Here is a 14,085-nt window from a genome sequence, read left to right on the forward strand (position 1 = left end):
TGGGACCAGGTACATGGACAGGAATCGGCCAAAGAGTATGGGCTGAAGTTCTGGATCTTCTGAGAGCACCGTGAGATGGAATTCTATGACCTGTGTTAGATTTTGTGCCTCTTTACTGTTTGAAACTTTTGAAAAAGGAATTTCATTGGAAATGTAGCTACAAAGAGACAGGCATTCACTACTCTGTGTATGTTTTAAATCCATGTCACAAAAAATAAAACATTCTCTTTTTATTTCCACACACCTTCAGCAATATTTCTGACTTGTGACAAACTCAATAATTTAGAACTGTTTCATTACTGGTTTCTTTTCTATCCATCCCCTTCTATGCACATTTACTTTAGGATCTCTCAGGTGAGCAGCATCAGAAAACCAAGCCCATGATCTTGATAAAATACAGACTACTTTTAAGATGACATGGAGAGGGAAAACTATCCTTTACCTGTAAAAATAATTATTTTTCAGGAATGCATATATAAGTTTTTCTCTATGTATTTTATTTGTATGCTAATAAAATACATAATATAATACAAACCATATATTATATAACATATATAATATATAATAATACATGCATTATTTATACAAATAGGTTTTGTTGTGATACTTTCACACTTGCATACAATGTATCTGGAGGAAATTCACCACATTTACCCTCCACCTTTCCCTATTCTCCCCCTTCTTAAAACAATTTCAACAGGTTTCGCAGTTCTATTTTTATAAAAGGTATAAAGTACGCTAATCATATTGCACCCCCTTCACCATCTACTTTTACCCCCACACTCCCTCTGCTACCTATTCCCAAACATGACCTGTTTTGCATTCATGTGGTTTATTTTTTAAAGACTAGGTTCTACATTTGAGAGAGAACAATTGATATTTGTCTTTCTCATCCTGCCTTATTTCACTTAGCATGATGCTTTCTAATTCCATCTATTTTCCTGAAAATGACATAATTTCTTTCTTCTTTATGACTGAATAACACTCCATTGTGTATATGGAGTACTTACCACATATGCATGTAATGTATTTTCTTTATTCATTCTTTGGTTGATGGGAACCTAGGCTGATTCGACATTTCTGCCACTGTGAATAGTGCTGGTATAAACATGCGTGTGTAGGTATCTAAACCTGACTGTTGATTTAAATTCATTTGGATATATGCCAAGGAGTGGTATAGCAGGATCATATGGCAGCACTATCTTTACTGTTTAAGGAACCTCCGTACTGATTTTCAGAGTGGCTTCACTAATTTATATTTGCACCAACAGTGCGTAAGTTCCCTTTCCCCCTACATCCCACTAGCACTTGTTGTTTGTTTTCTTGATAATAGCCATACTGAGTGGTATAAAGTGTAATCTCAGTATTGTTTTATTGGCATTTCCATTAGGGATAAGGACGTTGAACGGTTCTTAATGTATTTATCAACTTTTTAATAATTTCTTCTTTTTAAGAACTGTCAGTTCAAGTCATTTAATTGGACTTATTAATTAGATTGTTTATTCTTTTGCTGTTAAATGTTTAGAATCCTTTATATACTCTATATATTAATCTTTTATCCAGTGAATAGCTGGTAAATGTTTTCTCCCATTCTGTAGGGCTTTTGATTCGGCAATTGTTTCCTTGCTTTGCAGAAGCTTTTTTACTTTGACTTGATGCTATTCTCTTTTTTAATTTTCATTTTTAGTTTCTGAGCAACTGGTGTTCTAGGAATTACCTATGCCTATATCTTCAAAGGTTTTACTTAAATTTTTAATCTAGTAGCTTCAAAGTTTCAGATCTTACAGTAAGATTTCTGATCCATTTATAATTGATGTTTGTGCAAGGTAAGATATAGGGGCCTAGCGTTTGTCTTCTACATGTGTATATACAGTTTTCCCAGTATTGTAGAGACTTTCTTTTCTGCAATGTAGTTTTTAGGGGCCTTTACCAAAAATCAGATGGCTGTAACTGTGTAGGATTATTTATGGATTGTCTACTTCATCAGTCTTCATCTCTGTTTTTGTGTCAGTACTGTGCTGTGTTTGTTACTATGGTTCTCTAGTACAATTTGAAGTTAGGTTTTGTGTGACCTCCAGCATTGCTCACTTGCTCAGGATTTATTTGGTTGTTTGGGATATTTTGTGCTTTTGAATAAATTTTAGAATTGATTTTTCTATTTCTGTGAAGAATATTATAAGAATTTTGATGTCTCATTAGAAATGTTAGAAGCAAGGAGGGTATGGAATGATGTTTTTTAAGCTGTGAAAGGAAATAACTGTGAAAGTAAATTTCCTTACCCATCAAAGCTGTCATTCACAATTGAAAAAGAAATAAAAACTTAGCATGATTTTAAGAAGTACAGCAATTTATGGCCACTAAACCAACACTGCAGAAGACACTAAAAGGAATTCAATACAGAAGTAGAACATAAACACAAACATGAAAATATGGAACAAATAAATCTCATCAGAGTAGTAGATAAGCAAATGAAGAGTAAGGGAGAATCAAACATTACAAAAAAAATCACAAAATTGCAAGAACTACTATATACCTTTTTATAATAAACCTGAATGTTAATGGTCTCCATCCTTCAATCAAAGGTACAGTGTGGTAGAATGGATCTTTTGTCTACTAGAAGCGCACTTCCCTGGCAAAGACAAATACATGCTTAAAGTGAAAGGATGGAAAAAGGTCTTCCAAGCAAATGCACCTTGAAACCAATCAGGAATAGCCATACTCACATCTGACAGAGAAGATTTAAAACAAGAGTTATTCAGAAGAGACAAAGAAGTCACATCATATTGATAAAGATAGCAATCCATCAGAAGGATTTTACTATTACTGGAAATATATATGCACTGAATTTTGGCACACCCAATTTCATAAAGAAAACTCTACTTGGCACAGAAGCTCAGATAACTCACATCACAATAGTAGTAGATGACTTAAATATTCCACTTTTACCAATACATAGGTCATCCAGACAAAAAAAATCAACAAAGGGATATCAGAAATAATGGAAACTACAGATCAAAGGGGCTTAGTAGATACCTATAGAATATTTCACCCAAGAGTCACAGAATATACATTCTTCTAAGCACCCTTTGAACTTTCTCCAAAACTGAAGTTTTAGGACATAAAGCAAGTCTTAATAAATATAAGAAAATTGAAAGAACTTCCTGTATTTTATTAGACAACCACAGCCTAAAACCAGATATCAATAATAAAAGAGAGTATAGAAAATATTTTAACATATTGAGATGAACTATTTGCTACTTGACTAGCTATTTGATTAGTGGGTCACTGAAGAAATAAGGGAGGGAATAAAAATTTCTAGAAACAAATAAAAATGCAAACAAAACTTAACAGAACCTATGGGACACAGAAAAGGCAGTGCAAGTGGAAAATTTATAGCCATGAGTGCCTATATTAAAAATCAGAGAAATTTCAGATAGATAACCTAATAATGCATCTTAAGCTCTTAGAGAAACAAGAACAAGCCAAATCTAAAAGTAGTAGATAGAGTGAAAGATAAGGGAAGAAATGTAAACTACAGGAATAGTACAAAGAACTGATGAAAAAAAATTTGGTTTTTTGAAAAGATAATATTGATAAACCTTTAGGCAAATTAAACAAAAATAATTCTAATTAAAAGAAATTTAGAAGCAGTCAAATACACCTTATTTTATTCTAAGGCAAAAGGTCAAATTTCCTTAATTTATATTATTTATAAAGACTATTTAAGTGTTTGGCTTGCATTATATGAACACTAATAAAACTTACTTGCTTTGCTGTTGAAAATAATGCTAAATTCCCATTTTGTTCCAGGGTTTTTTTAACTTATTCATTTCTGATTTCTCTCTTTCAAGGATGAAAGTGTTCACTCAAATTTTGTCTTTCCAAATCATTTAACAAATGAAAAATTATTGAAGTTATATATATATTTAACCTGATTTAAATATTACACAATGTATATGTATGTCAAAATATTATTACTATATTTAATATTTCTATGTATCTGTTAAGATACAAAATAAAACATATTTATTGAACTTACATCATTTTCTTTGGTGGACTTCAAATTTTGATGAACATTAAATACATGTAACCATTCACTGTTTAGAAAACCCTTTGAAATTTTTAATTTTTTCACAGATTTGTTTGTTTTAAATCCATATAATCTCCCTAGAAGATATGTTATGTAAGGCAGTCCTTTGATTTTCCACCCATCCTTGATTTGGTGTTCTTGAGTGACCTGTTAATACCACTTGTTCGTTTTTCTGATGAGAATTCTCCTTATTTATAGTTGAGGAATATTCCTTGAGAGAAAGCCTCAAAGTCCAGGATGCAGTCCCAAAATTCTTATGTCTAATTTTTATATTTTCTTATCAGTACTTCCTGACACTTGAATTGCAATTCTCTTCAGATAGATTAAGGCAACTCTGCTTCATTATTTTGTTAGAACACACTATGATTAAATGTGGGATAAGGAAAAAGAGAAAATGAGAAAGAAACCAACACACAGTCTGTTTGCTCACTGTAAAAAGGGGTTAATAATTACCCCCTACAATTATTGTAAGTTAAAAATCCTTTTAAATACAAAGATGAGTGTTTGTAAGTATCACAAATATACTCATCTGTGGATATTTATTAAATATTCAGGTACCCTGCATTCACTGAAATCAATTTTATAAAAACATCTTTTTTTGTTGTACTGGGGGCTGAACCCAGTGCCTCTCACATACTAGTCAAGTGCTCTACCATTTGAGTCATGCCAACATACCTAACCAAAATATCTGTGTGTGAATTTTTTCATGATCCACTAGTTAGAGAAGATAACTACTGCCCTAGAATAATCCCTCACATCTGGAAAATGATTCTTTAATATTACTTATTACTACTTTCAGTGAGATTCACTGCTAATATTAGAACATGGGATTTAAGTAATGAATTCTTCAGAACTGCCATCTCAGAGATACTAGAATTATCCCTATAAGATGTCAGTTCTTAGGGATCCGTGTATTAATCCATTCTTCTGCACACTTGTCTTGCAAAAAATAAATACTACAGAATTTTTGGGTATTATTCCTATCAGTCTTTGTGTCAGTATTAATTTATGTATCCATAAACAGTTTTCCTTAAAAATTGTCCCCAAAGTACATCAAATTCACCCAAGTAAAGTACAAGTAAATACTTATTTACCATGAAATGTACTTGATTATATTGGCAAATATTTTCCAATCTCCCTGTGACCTGCATGAATCTAATTCAAAGGTTTTTAGTTGATGTACAGCCTTACCTTAAGGAGGGACATCATTTAATCTTTGAGTTCAGTATTTTAAAAATCTTTCAAAAGTACTTGTGCCTTTTGTATATCATACTTTGATGACTTCTATGTAAAGTGAATGTGGAAGATACTTATTTGATATCCAAAAGTGAGGAAAGTTCAGTTTTACTATTGATTATGCAATTTGTTGTCCCCCAAAATACCAGCAGTTATCATTATTTACACCTTCTTACCATATAGCCCTACAATGTCTTTTGTAATAATCCTTCCATGATAATTCACCAAGAAATTTCAAATTGTATGGGAATAATATTTCATCTTTGCTCCAGTATTGTTAGTAGACAGTGGATGAGATGTGAGTCAGGGATAAGCATCTAAACCCCATGCCACTGACTTGCTATTATTTGCAGAATGTGTGTAAATCTCTTCAACTTGTGCTCCTACTGCTTAATGGAAATATGGAGATTATTGCACATTTACACAGTATGTGTGGCACCAAAGTTAGCTTGGAAACTAGTTATATATCATCATTGTGTGTTTTGTAAAAAGGGAATTATATCATTATGGAAACAGCAAGTTTATTGATGGATACACTTTCAAGGGGAATTGGATCCAATACTAATGTGAACTTCTGCCTTAGTCCAATTCACAAACTTTATCTAACCATTGTCTTTCTGCCTCTTTTTTCTATCCATGAAAATCACTGACATGATATTATTTGTAGATACTGTTAAATGGAATTGTAGTTCCATGCATCCAGTACATAGACACAACCAAGAACTATTTTATATCATCTCTAGTCTTAATGGGTATTCCTGAAAGGGATGAGGGTATAGCAAGAAGATACAAGGTATGTTAAGATAAACTGATTACATCCACCATTTGTGAGTCAAGTAAGAATCTACTCAATGCTTAACAGAGAATTCTCTGATGCTTGACCTGTAACAAGCTCAGTACACGCTCTGATGACTCAGAAATGAAATAGACTTAGTGAAATACATAGCACATAGTTGTATAAGGAAAGTAAAATATCGCATTATAGAAACAGGAAAACAGTAACCTCAACTCAGAATATTTCAGTTGAGTGGCATGAAGATTAATCTGATCATGAATAGTAATAATGATGTTTAATTTTTTTGTTACCAATACTTAACACACCAATAGCATATTAGTCACACATTTGTTTCTACTCAATGTTGTTATATCAATTAGTAATCAACTCTGATAACCACCCTGAGTTACAGAGATACTAATAGCCTGCTTAGTGTACAGAAATAATAAATGAAGCTGACTAGATTAAAGATTAAGTTGTTTCTGGGCCTGAGGGATTGACATTTTTCATTTTTCCCAGGCATCAGAATTTATCAGATTTACTTTTTGTAGGGTACTAACTTAGCAATACTACAATAAATCTATGAAGCCATATCTTATGTTATGAATTGTAAAGTACTACATTGTGTCAGACTATCAGATCTATATTATTTTTATTAGTCTAGCGATCCAGAGGTCTTAACCATAGATACATCTGAGGTATGTTTTAAAAGTATATGCTGTTTCCTAAATAGGAATGAAGTGAATACTTTACTTATGTCTTCTCTTGTGATTAAATGAGTGAGCTGATTTAAAATAGATGAAGGTATGGACAACTTCAAGAGTGGTGGGCAAGCCAACAAAGAGTTATGTGCTGAATTATTATGTGCCTACTGTTTTAGTGATCTATGGCTCTCCTTCCCATTGTGGATGGAACTTGTGTCGCCCATTGTTCTGCAGTGAAATCTCCCAGGAACCCATAGTAGGAAGAACCCAGTAAACAAGGGACTTTTTCTGGAGTGAGAGAAGCTAGTGTCCTTTATCAGAGAGCTCACTTCAAGCATGGCTTCACTTTTTGCTACTGACCATCTTGGGGGATCTTTTCACTCAAATTCTGTACTCCTTCCTTTCTCTGGGGAAATGGAGGTGGCATTTGTGACTTGGACAAAACTAGTTAGAAAAACGGAATCAATCTGCATTCAACACACAGCTCAGAAACATGCACTCAGGAATTCTGCAATAATTGTTCGATATGTTATGGCTGCTGTTTTTATTCTCTTCACCTTTATAATTTAGGAAGGTATAGGAAAGTTTTGAGGAAATCATTCTATGCTTTCATGGGTGAAGTGGGTATAGGGAGTATCACCCATGCTGGGAAGAAAACAAAACTATGAGTAAGTTATCTGGGACCCCCAAAACAACCCCAAACATAAATTCACATTCATACAGCACTAATTTAGCATGCCATTATTTTCCCATCTGACAACACAAACAGTCATGTGTTTCCTGATGAGGAGAAAACAATGTTTCAGGTGACCTTTCCTCTATCCAACTACTCCCTCAGCATTTACTGGTTTAAGTTTCTTCTGTCCTGGGTTATGATCAAGGGCTGTTGGTGCAAAGCAACTGTCCTGCCTTGTGGCCATAGAAGACTCTGGCTCCTTCCTCAGGCTTGATATAAATACAATGTGAGATGGAGGATTTGTGATGGTGACAACCATAAGAAGGGAAACAGTGATGTGTAGCTCACTGGAATGGATCAATCAAATTGATGATCTGGAGGCAGATGCTAATTATTGACAATAGAAAGTGGAGGCACAGAACTACATAATTAGTGAAATTTGTCCATATTATCTCATTCTCTCAGGACTTCTTAATATTAGTAGAAGCAAAAAAGAAGAGAAATGAATACTCAGTTTTTAGTCCTTCTTCGACTGGGGGAAGCTTGGAATAGTTTTCACTGAATTCATTCTTGTTCATTCTTTTTAAATAGATGCACATGTGTTTTATTCCCATTTTTATATATTAGAGATGTACACTAAAAACCCTATCATTTTCACATTTTTATATGTACCACTATCACCAACATCCATTGTTTCAGAAATATTCAAATTTATAAACTAAAACTTTGTTTTTTTAACAATGAAAAGTATGTTTTATTTATTTATTTTTAAGAATTCCCAATGATTTATTTATTTATCTTCTTATTGTTGTACTGGGGACACATTGTGACACTTACAAAAGTCTTACATTACATCTTAGTTAAACTTACCCTTTTTATCATTATTTATTCACCCTCTCCCCATTCTTAGAACAGTTTCAACATTTTCATACATGAGTAAATCATATTTGTACCATATTCACTATATTATATCCTTTCCTTCAGTCCTCCCCCTCAAAACTGAAACTTTATATCCATTAAACAAACCTCCCATTCCTCATTCTGCCATCTGTGGCAATGATCATTGTAGTAGGAAACAGGATGAAGAATTAAACCTTAAAATTTACAAAGATAATGTTAAACAAGTCCAGATGTTTTCTTCACCATACCCAATCATCCTCTCTTTTCCCCTCCTTCTGCAGTTGATTGTCCACAATCAAGCCTTCCATTTATGTTCAGATCACTGATTATTTTAGGTCTAGATTCTCCATATGAGAGAAAACACATGACAGTTGTCTTTTTCAACTTGACTTAGTTTGCTTAACAAGATGATCTCCTTTTCCATCAATTTTCCTGCAAATGACATATTCTTATTTTTATTTATGGCTGATAATACTCTATTGTGTTTTATATAGCACATAGTCTTTTTTCTCAGCATGTAACAGTTGTACAGCAGTGATATGTTGTGATATATACTTATGTTCTTACAATATATCTTACTTTGATTTACCGCATACTTCATTCTCCTTCTTCTCCTCCTTCTTAGAACAATTCAACAGTTTCATTCTTCCTCTCTCATATATTAATACAAAATACATACACAATATTCACCCTCATTCACCCTTTCCTTATGCTCAGCCCTTTCCACTGGTATTCACCCTTGGAAAATACCTGTGTTACCCTTCTGTCTTTTGTTTTTGTAAAGTGTATATTGATTGTACAAAGGGGCTTTACCTTGGTACTTCAGGCTTAGATATATCATGATTTAATAAAATTAACTCCCCATTACTTACTCTTTCTCAATTACCCTCCTCCCCTAATATTCAGCAGCATTTGGTGCTATATATTATGTTGTATTCATATATAGATGGGTTATTTCAAGATTTTTCATTATCTAACATTTTCTTCCCCTCTATCACCCTCACAGTCCCCTCAGACATACCCACTAATACAATCTTGTTCTCTCTTTCTCTATACATATTTAATTTATAGGCCTATATTCACATATAAGTGAAAACATGTGATCTTTGACTTTTTGAGCCTTGTTCACTTTATTTAATATTAGGTTCTCCAATTCCATCCATTTACCTGCAAAGAAGATAATTTAATTCTTCTTAATGGCTGAATAAAACTCCATTGTGTATATATGCCACATTTTCTTAAATACATTCATTAATCATGGGGCATCTGGGTTGTTTCCAAAGCTTGGCTCTTGTGTATAGTGCTGTGATAAGCATGGATGAACTTAGCACATGTTCTTTACTATTGATTGATGGGAACCTAGGCTGATTCCATAACTTGCAAATTGCAAATAGTGTTGCAATAAACATGTATGTGTTCCTACTGTATGCTGAGTTACATTCCTTCAGGTATACGAAGGAGTGGTTTAGCAGTGTCATGCTGCTTTTATAGTTGTAGTGTTCTGAGGAAACTCCATACCAATTTGCATACAGTGGTTTCATAATTTACATTCCCACCAATAGCATGTATGAGTTCCTTTTCCACAACACCCTAGCCAGCATTTGTTGCTTCCTTGATGATAACCATTCTCAGTAGGGTGATATGGAATCTCAATATAGTTTTGATTTTCCTTCCCTTTACAGTGAAAGCTATTGAGCATTACTTGAAGTATTTTAAGACATGTTCTTTTGAAAACTACCCTGTTCAAATCATACCTCCACACATTAGATTATTTTTTTCATATAGTATGGAATGTTCTTTCATCATATTCTTCCCTTCTATTATTCTTTTATTAACCTTTAAAAATTTTAACGGACTTCATTATGCTATTTTCATACACATAATATACTTCAATCATATTCACTTCTTCAGTGTTCTCTTCTTTTGCTTTCCCACTTTTTGACCCCAAACTGTTCTGGTTTTATGTTCATGCCACATTTTTAAGCTTAGGTCTGGATTCTGAGTGTGATTAAAAACATTTGATATTTTTGATTGTCTGGCTTGTTTCACTTACTATGACAATCTACATATAGTTCCATCCATTTTATGCAAATGGGATAACTTCATTCTCACTTATGGCTGAATAATATTGTATGCTAACTTACAGTCTCTCTGATATATGCCCATGTGTAGCACAGCCAGGTCCTATGGAAATTCTATTTTTAGTTTTTTGAGGACTTTTTCATACATTATTTCCCTCAATTGTGTTTAAGGGTTCCCTTTTCTCTGCAATCCTGACTAACGTTTGTTGGTGTTTGTTTCCTTGATGATAGCCATTCTGATCTTTTTGATTTGCCTTTTACTTATGCCTAAGGATGTTAAATACTTCTTCATGGACTTATTGTTTTGAGAATTCAATGCTCAATTTATTTGCACATGGGTACATTTGATTATTTCAACTTTAGATGTTTAAATTCTGGAAATTAATCCTTTGTCAGATGAATAATTGGCAAAAGATTTCTCTCATGCAATAAGCTCTGTCTTCATTTTGATGGTTGTTTCCTGTGATATTGAGAACTCTTAAAGCTGAGGAAATCCCGATGTCAATTCTTTGTCTTTGTGGAGTTCTATTCAGAAAGTCTTTGATTATGCTTGTGTCTTTCATTGTTTTATTCTCATAGTTTCAAAGTTTCAGAGCTTACATTAACGTGTTGATGCACTTTGAATTATAATCTTTGCATGGAGTTAGAGACAGGCATTCAGTTTCAATCTTATACATGCAACTATTTAGTTATCCCTATACTAATTGTTGAAGTGGCTGTCTTTTCTTCAACATATGTTACTGGTACATTTGTCAAAAATTAGATGGCTGTATCTTTGTGTTCTTATTTCTGGGACTTCTATTCTATTCCATTCATCTACATGTCTGTTTTCTACCAGTACCATGCTGTTTTTGTTACTCTGTCTTTGTAGTATAATTTGAAGTCAGATATTTTGATACTGCCAACATTGCTCTTTTTGCTCAGGTTTGCTTTGGGCACTCTGGGACTTCCTTGTGAATTTTTATTTTTTTCTATTATAATTAAGAATGTTGTTGGGATTTTGATTGGCATTTCATAGAATCTGTAGATCACTTTTGGTAATACAGACATGTTTACAATATTATTTCCTCTGGTTCAGCAATATGAGAGAACTTTATACATTCTAGGGCTTCATCAGTTTCTTTCTTCAGTGTTTTATAGTTTTCATTGTAGAGCCCTTTCCCTTCCTTAGTTAATATTTTCCTAGTCTATTGAAACTATTGTGAATGGAATTAGTTACCTGATTTCTTTCTCAGTATGTTCAATTTTGGTATACACAAAAGCTGCTGATTTTCATGTTAACTTTGTATCTTGATCCTTTGTTAGAGTTTGCAGATCTATGTGTTTTCTGGTGGACACTTTGTATCTTTTAAGTATAGGATCATATTATCTGCTCACACGGATACTTTGATTTCTCCTTTTCCTAGTTGTATCATTTTAAAATTTCTTATCATTGGCTTATTGCTCTAAGAATTCAAACATTGTATTGAATACGAGTGTAGAGAGTGGATACCTTTGTATCATAGCAATTTATAGAAAATGACATCAGCTTTTCCCCAGTTTCTACAATATTGGCTATAAATTTGTTTTACATAGCCTTTATTATGTTGATATACGTTCCTTCTATTCAATTTATTCAGAGCTTTTATTATGAAGGGAAGTTTGTAGAGGTTTTTCTATATCAATTGATATGATTATGTGAGTTTTGTCTCTGATTCTACTTATGTGCTGTATTACATTTATGGATTTGTATACTTTGAACCATTCTTTCTTCCCTGAAGTGAAAAACTTGATCATGGTGCTTGATCTTTTTAGTGTGTTATTACAAGGATTTTTTGAGAATTTTTTCCATGAATTTTCATTAAGGAAATTGTTCTATGATTTTATTTTGTGTGTGTGTCCTTATCTGGTTTTGGTGTCAGGCTTCATAAGAAGAGTTCAGTAGCATTCTTTCCCTTTGTATTTTGTAGACTAGTTTGAGGATCATTCTTTAAAGGTCTGGATGGAATTCATCAGTGAATCTGTCTGGTCCTGGCCTGTTATTTTTGGGGGGTCTCATTACTATTGTTTTTTTTTAATTTTTATTTTATTCATATGTGCATACAATGTTTGGGTCATTTCTCTCCCCTTCCCTCACCCTCAACTCTACCCCCCGCCCCCTCATTATTCATTATAGATCTGTTTAAGAGGTTTTTACTTCTTGGTTCATTTTGGAATGTCATCTGTGTCTATGCTGTCTTGTAGAGAACAAAGAGTTGGATTTCATACCTTGTTTTATAATTCTGTAAGCCAGTCTATCTTTTTGCACATATTAAGGGTACAAAGTAAGGAGTATCAATACATCCATGTAATGAAGTTGGAACTGTTCAACCTCTCTATTACTTTTTCTAATTTCTCCTTCTCCCCTGTTGCCCTTCTTTTTTCAGCTTGCTCCCCAGTAGTCCCCATTTTACTTTTATGGTCTATTTTTTATTCTTGTTTTTATTTCTCCTCCTGGCTTCTTAAGATGAGAGAAAACTTGTGATATTTATTTTTTCATGACTGGCTTATTTTACTTAATGTGATTAACTCCAGTTCCAAGTGTTTTTTAGCAAATAATGCAATTTCATCCTTCTTTATGACTGAGTAAAACTCCATTGTGTGTGTGTATGTGTGTATTACATTTTCCTTGTCCATTCATTAACTGTTGGGCACCTAAGCTGGTTCCATAATCTCCTTTCAATCAGGAAATAAAATAAATTATTGTCAAATGCAATTGTATCAAATTTTCTATGCAGGAAAAAAACCAACCAGTGGTAAAGAGACAATCTACAGAATGGCAGAAAATCTTTGTCAGATGTTCATCTGATAGAGTATTTACATCAAGGATAATGAACTTGGTTTATATGTATTTTTAATTGTTGTATTGGTGAAGGTACATTGTGGCATATAGAAAAGTTCTCACAATGTATCAAATATAGCATAAGTATTGAAATGAATTTGCCACTTCATGTAATTTTGTTTGGTTTTTCCTCATTAATTTGAATACTATTGTTTTCTTTCTCCTTTGTTCTTCTGAGGGGTTTCTGGTTTACTGAGTTGTGCATGTTTGATTCCTTCCTTCTCATTTGTTGTGTATTTCTTTCTTGAAATTTATTTTTCTTATCTCTCATATTTATTACTGTATTTCATCTTCATCTCTGTGTAGGATTCCTTTAATTTCCTTAGGCAATGCTGGCAAAGAGGTCATGAATTGTGCCTAAACAGAAAGTCTTTATTTCTCCTTCAATTTTAAAGAATACCTTTGCTGGATATAGTATTAGTGTTTGGCACTTATTTACTTTCAGAACTTGAAGGTGTCATTCCATGCTTTCCTGACATTTATGGTTTATGCTGATAGCTCTGATATAATTTGCATGGATTTGATTCAGTAATTCAACTTGCACTTTTATTGTATTGCAGCATTCAATACTGTTTTCCCTTACTGTCTTGGCATTTTGATTGTAATGTCATGTGTAAAGTTTCTTTTCCCATCTTATCTGTTTGGAATTCTAAATAATTCCTCTATTTGTAGGTCCATATTTTTCCTTAGACTTGGGAAATTTTGGGCTTTAATTTCATCATAGATTTTCTGTGTGTTTAGTTTGTTTTCCAACTCCTTCTTC

The sequence above is a fragment of the Castor canadensis genome, chromosome 14 (genome assembly GCF_047511655.1).
Source record: "Castor canadensis chromosome 14, mCasCan1.hap1v2, whole genome shotgun sequence".
NCBI classification, from domain to species: domain Eukaryota; kingdom Metazoa; phylum Chordata; class Mammalia; order Rodentia; family Castoridae; genus Castor; species Castor canadensis.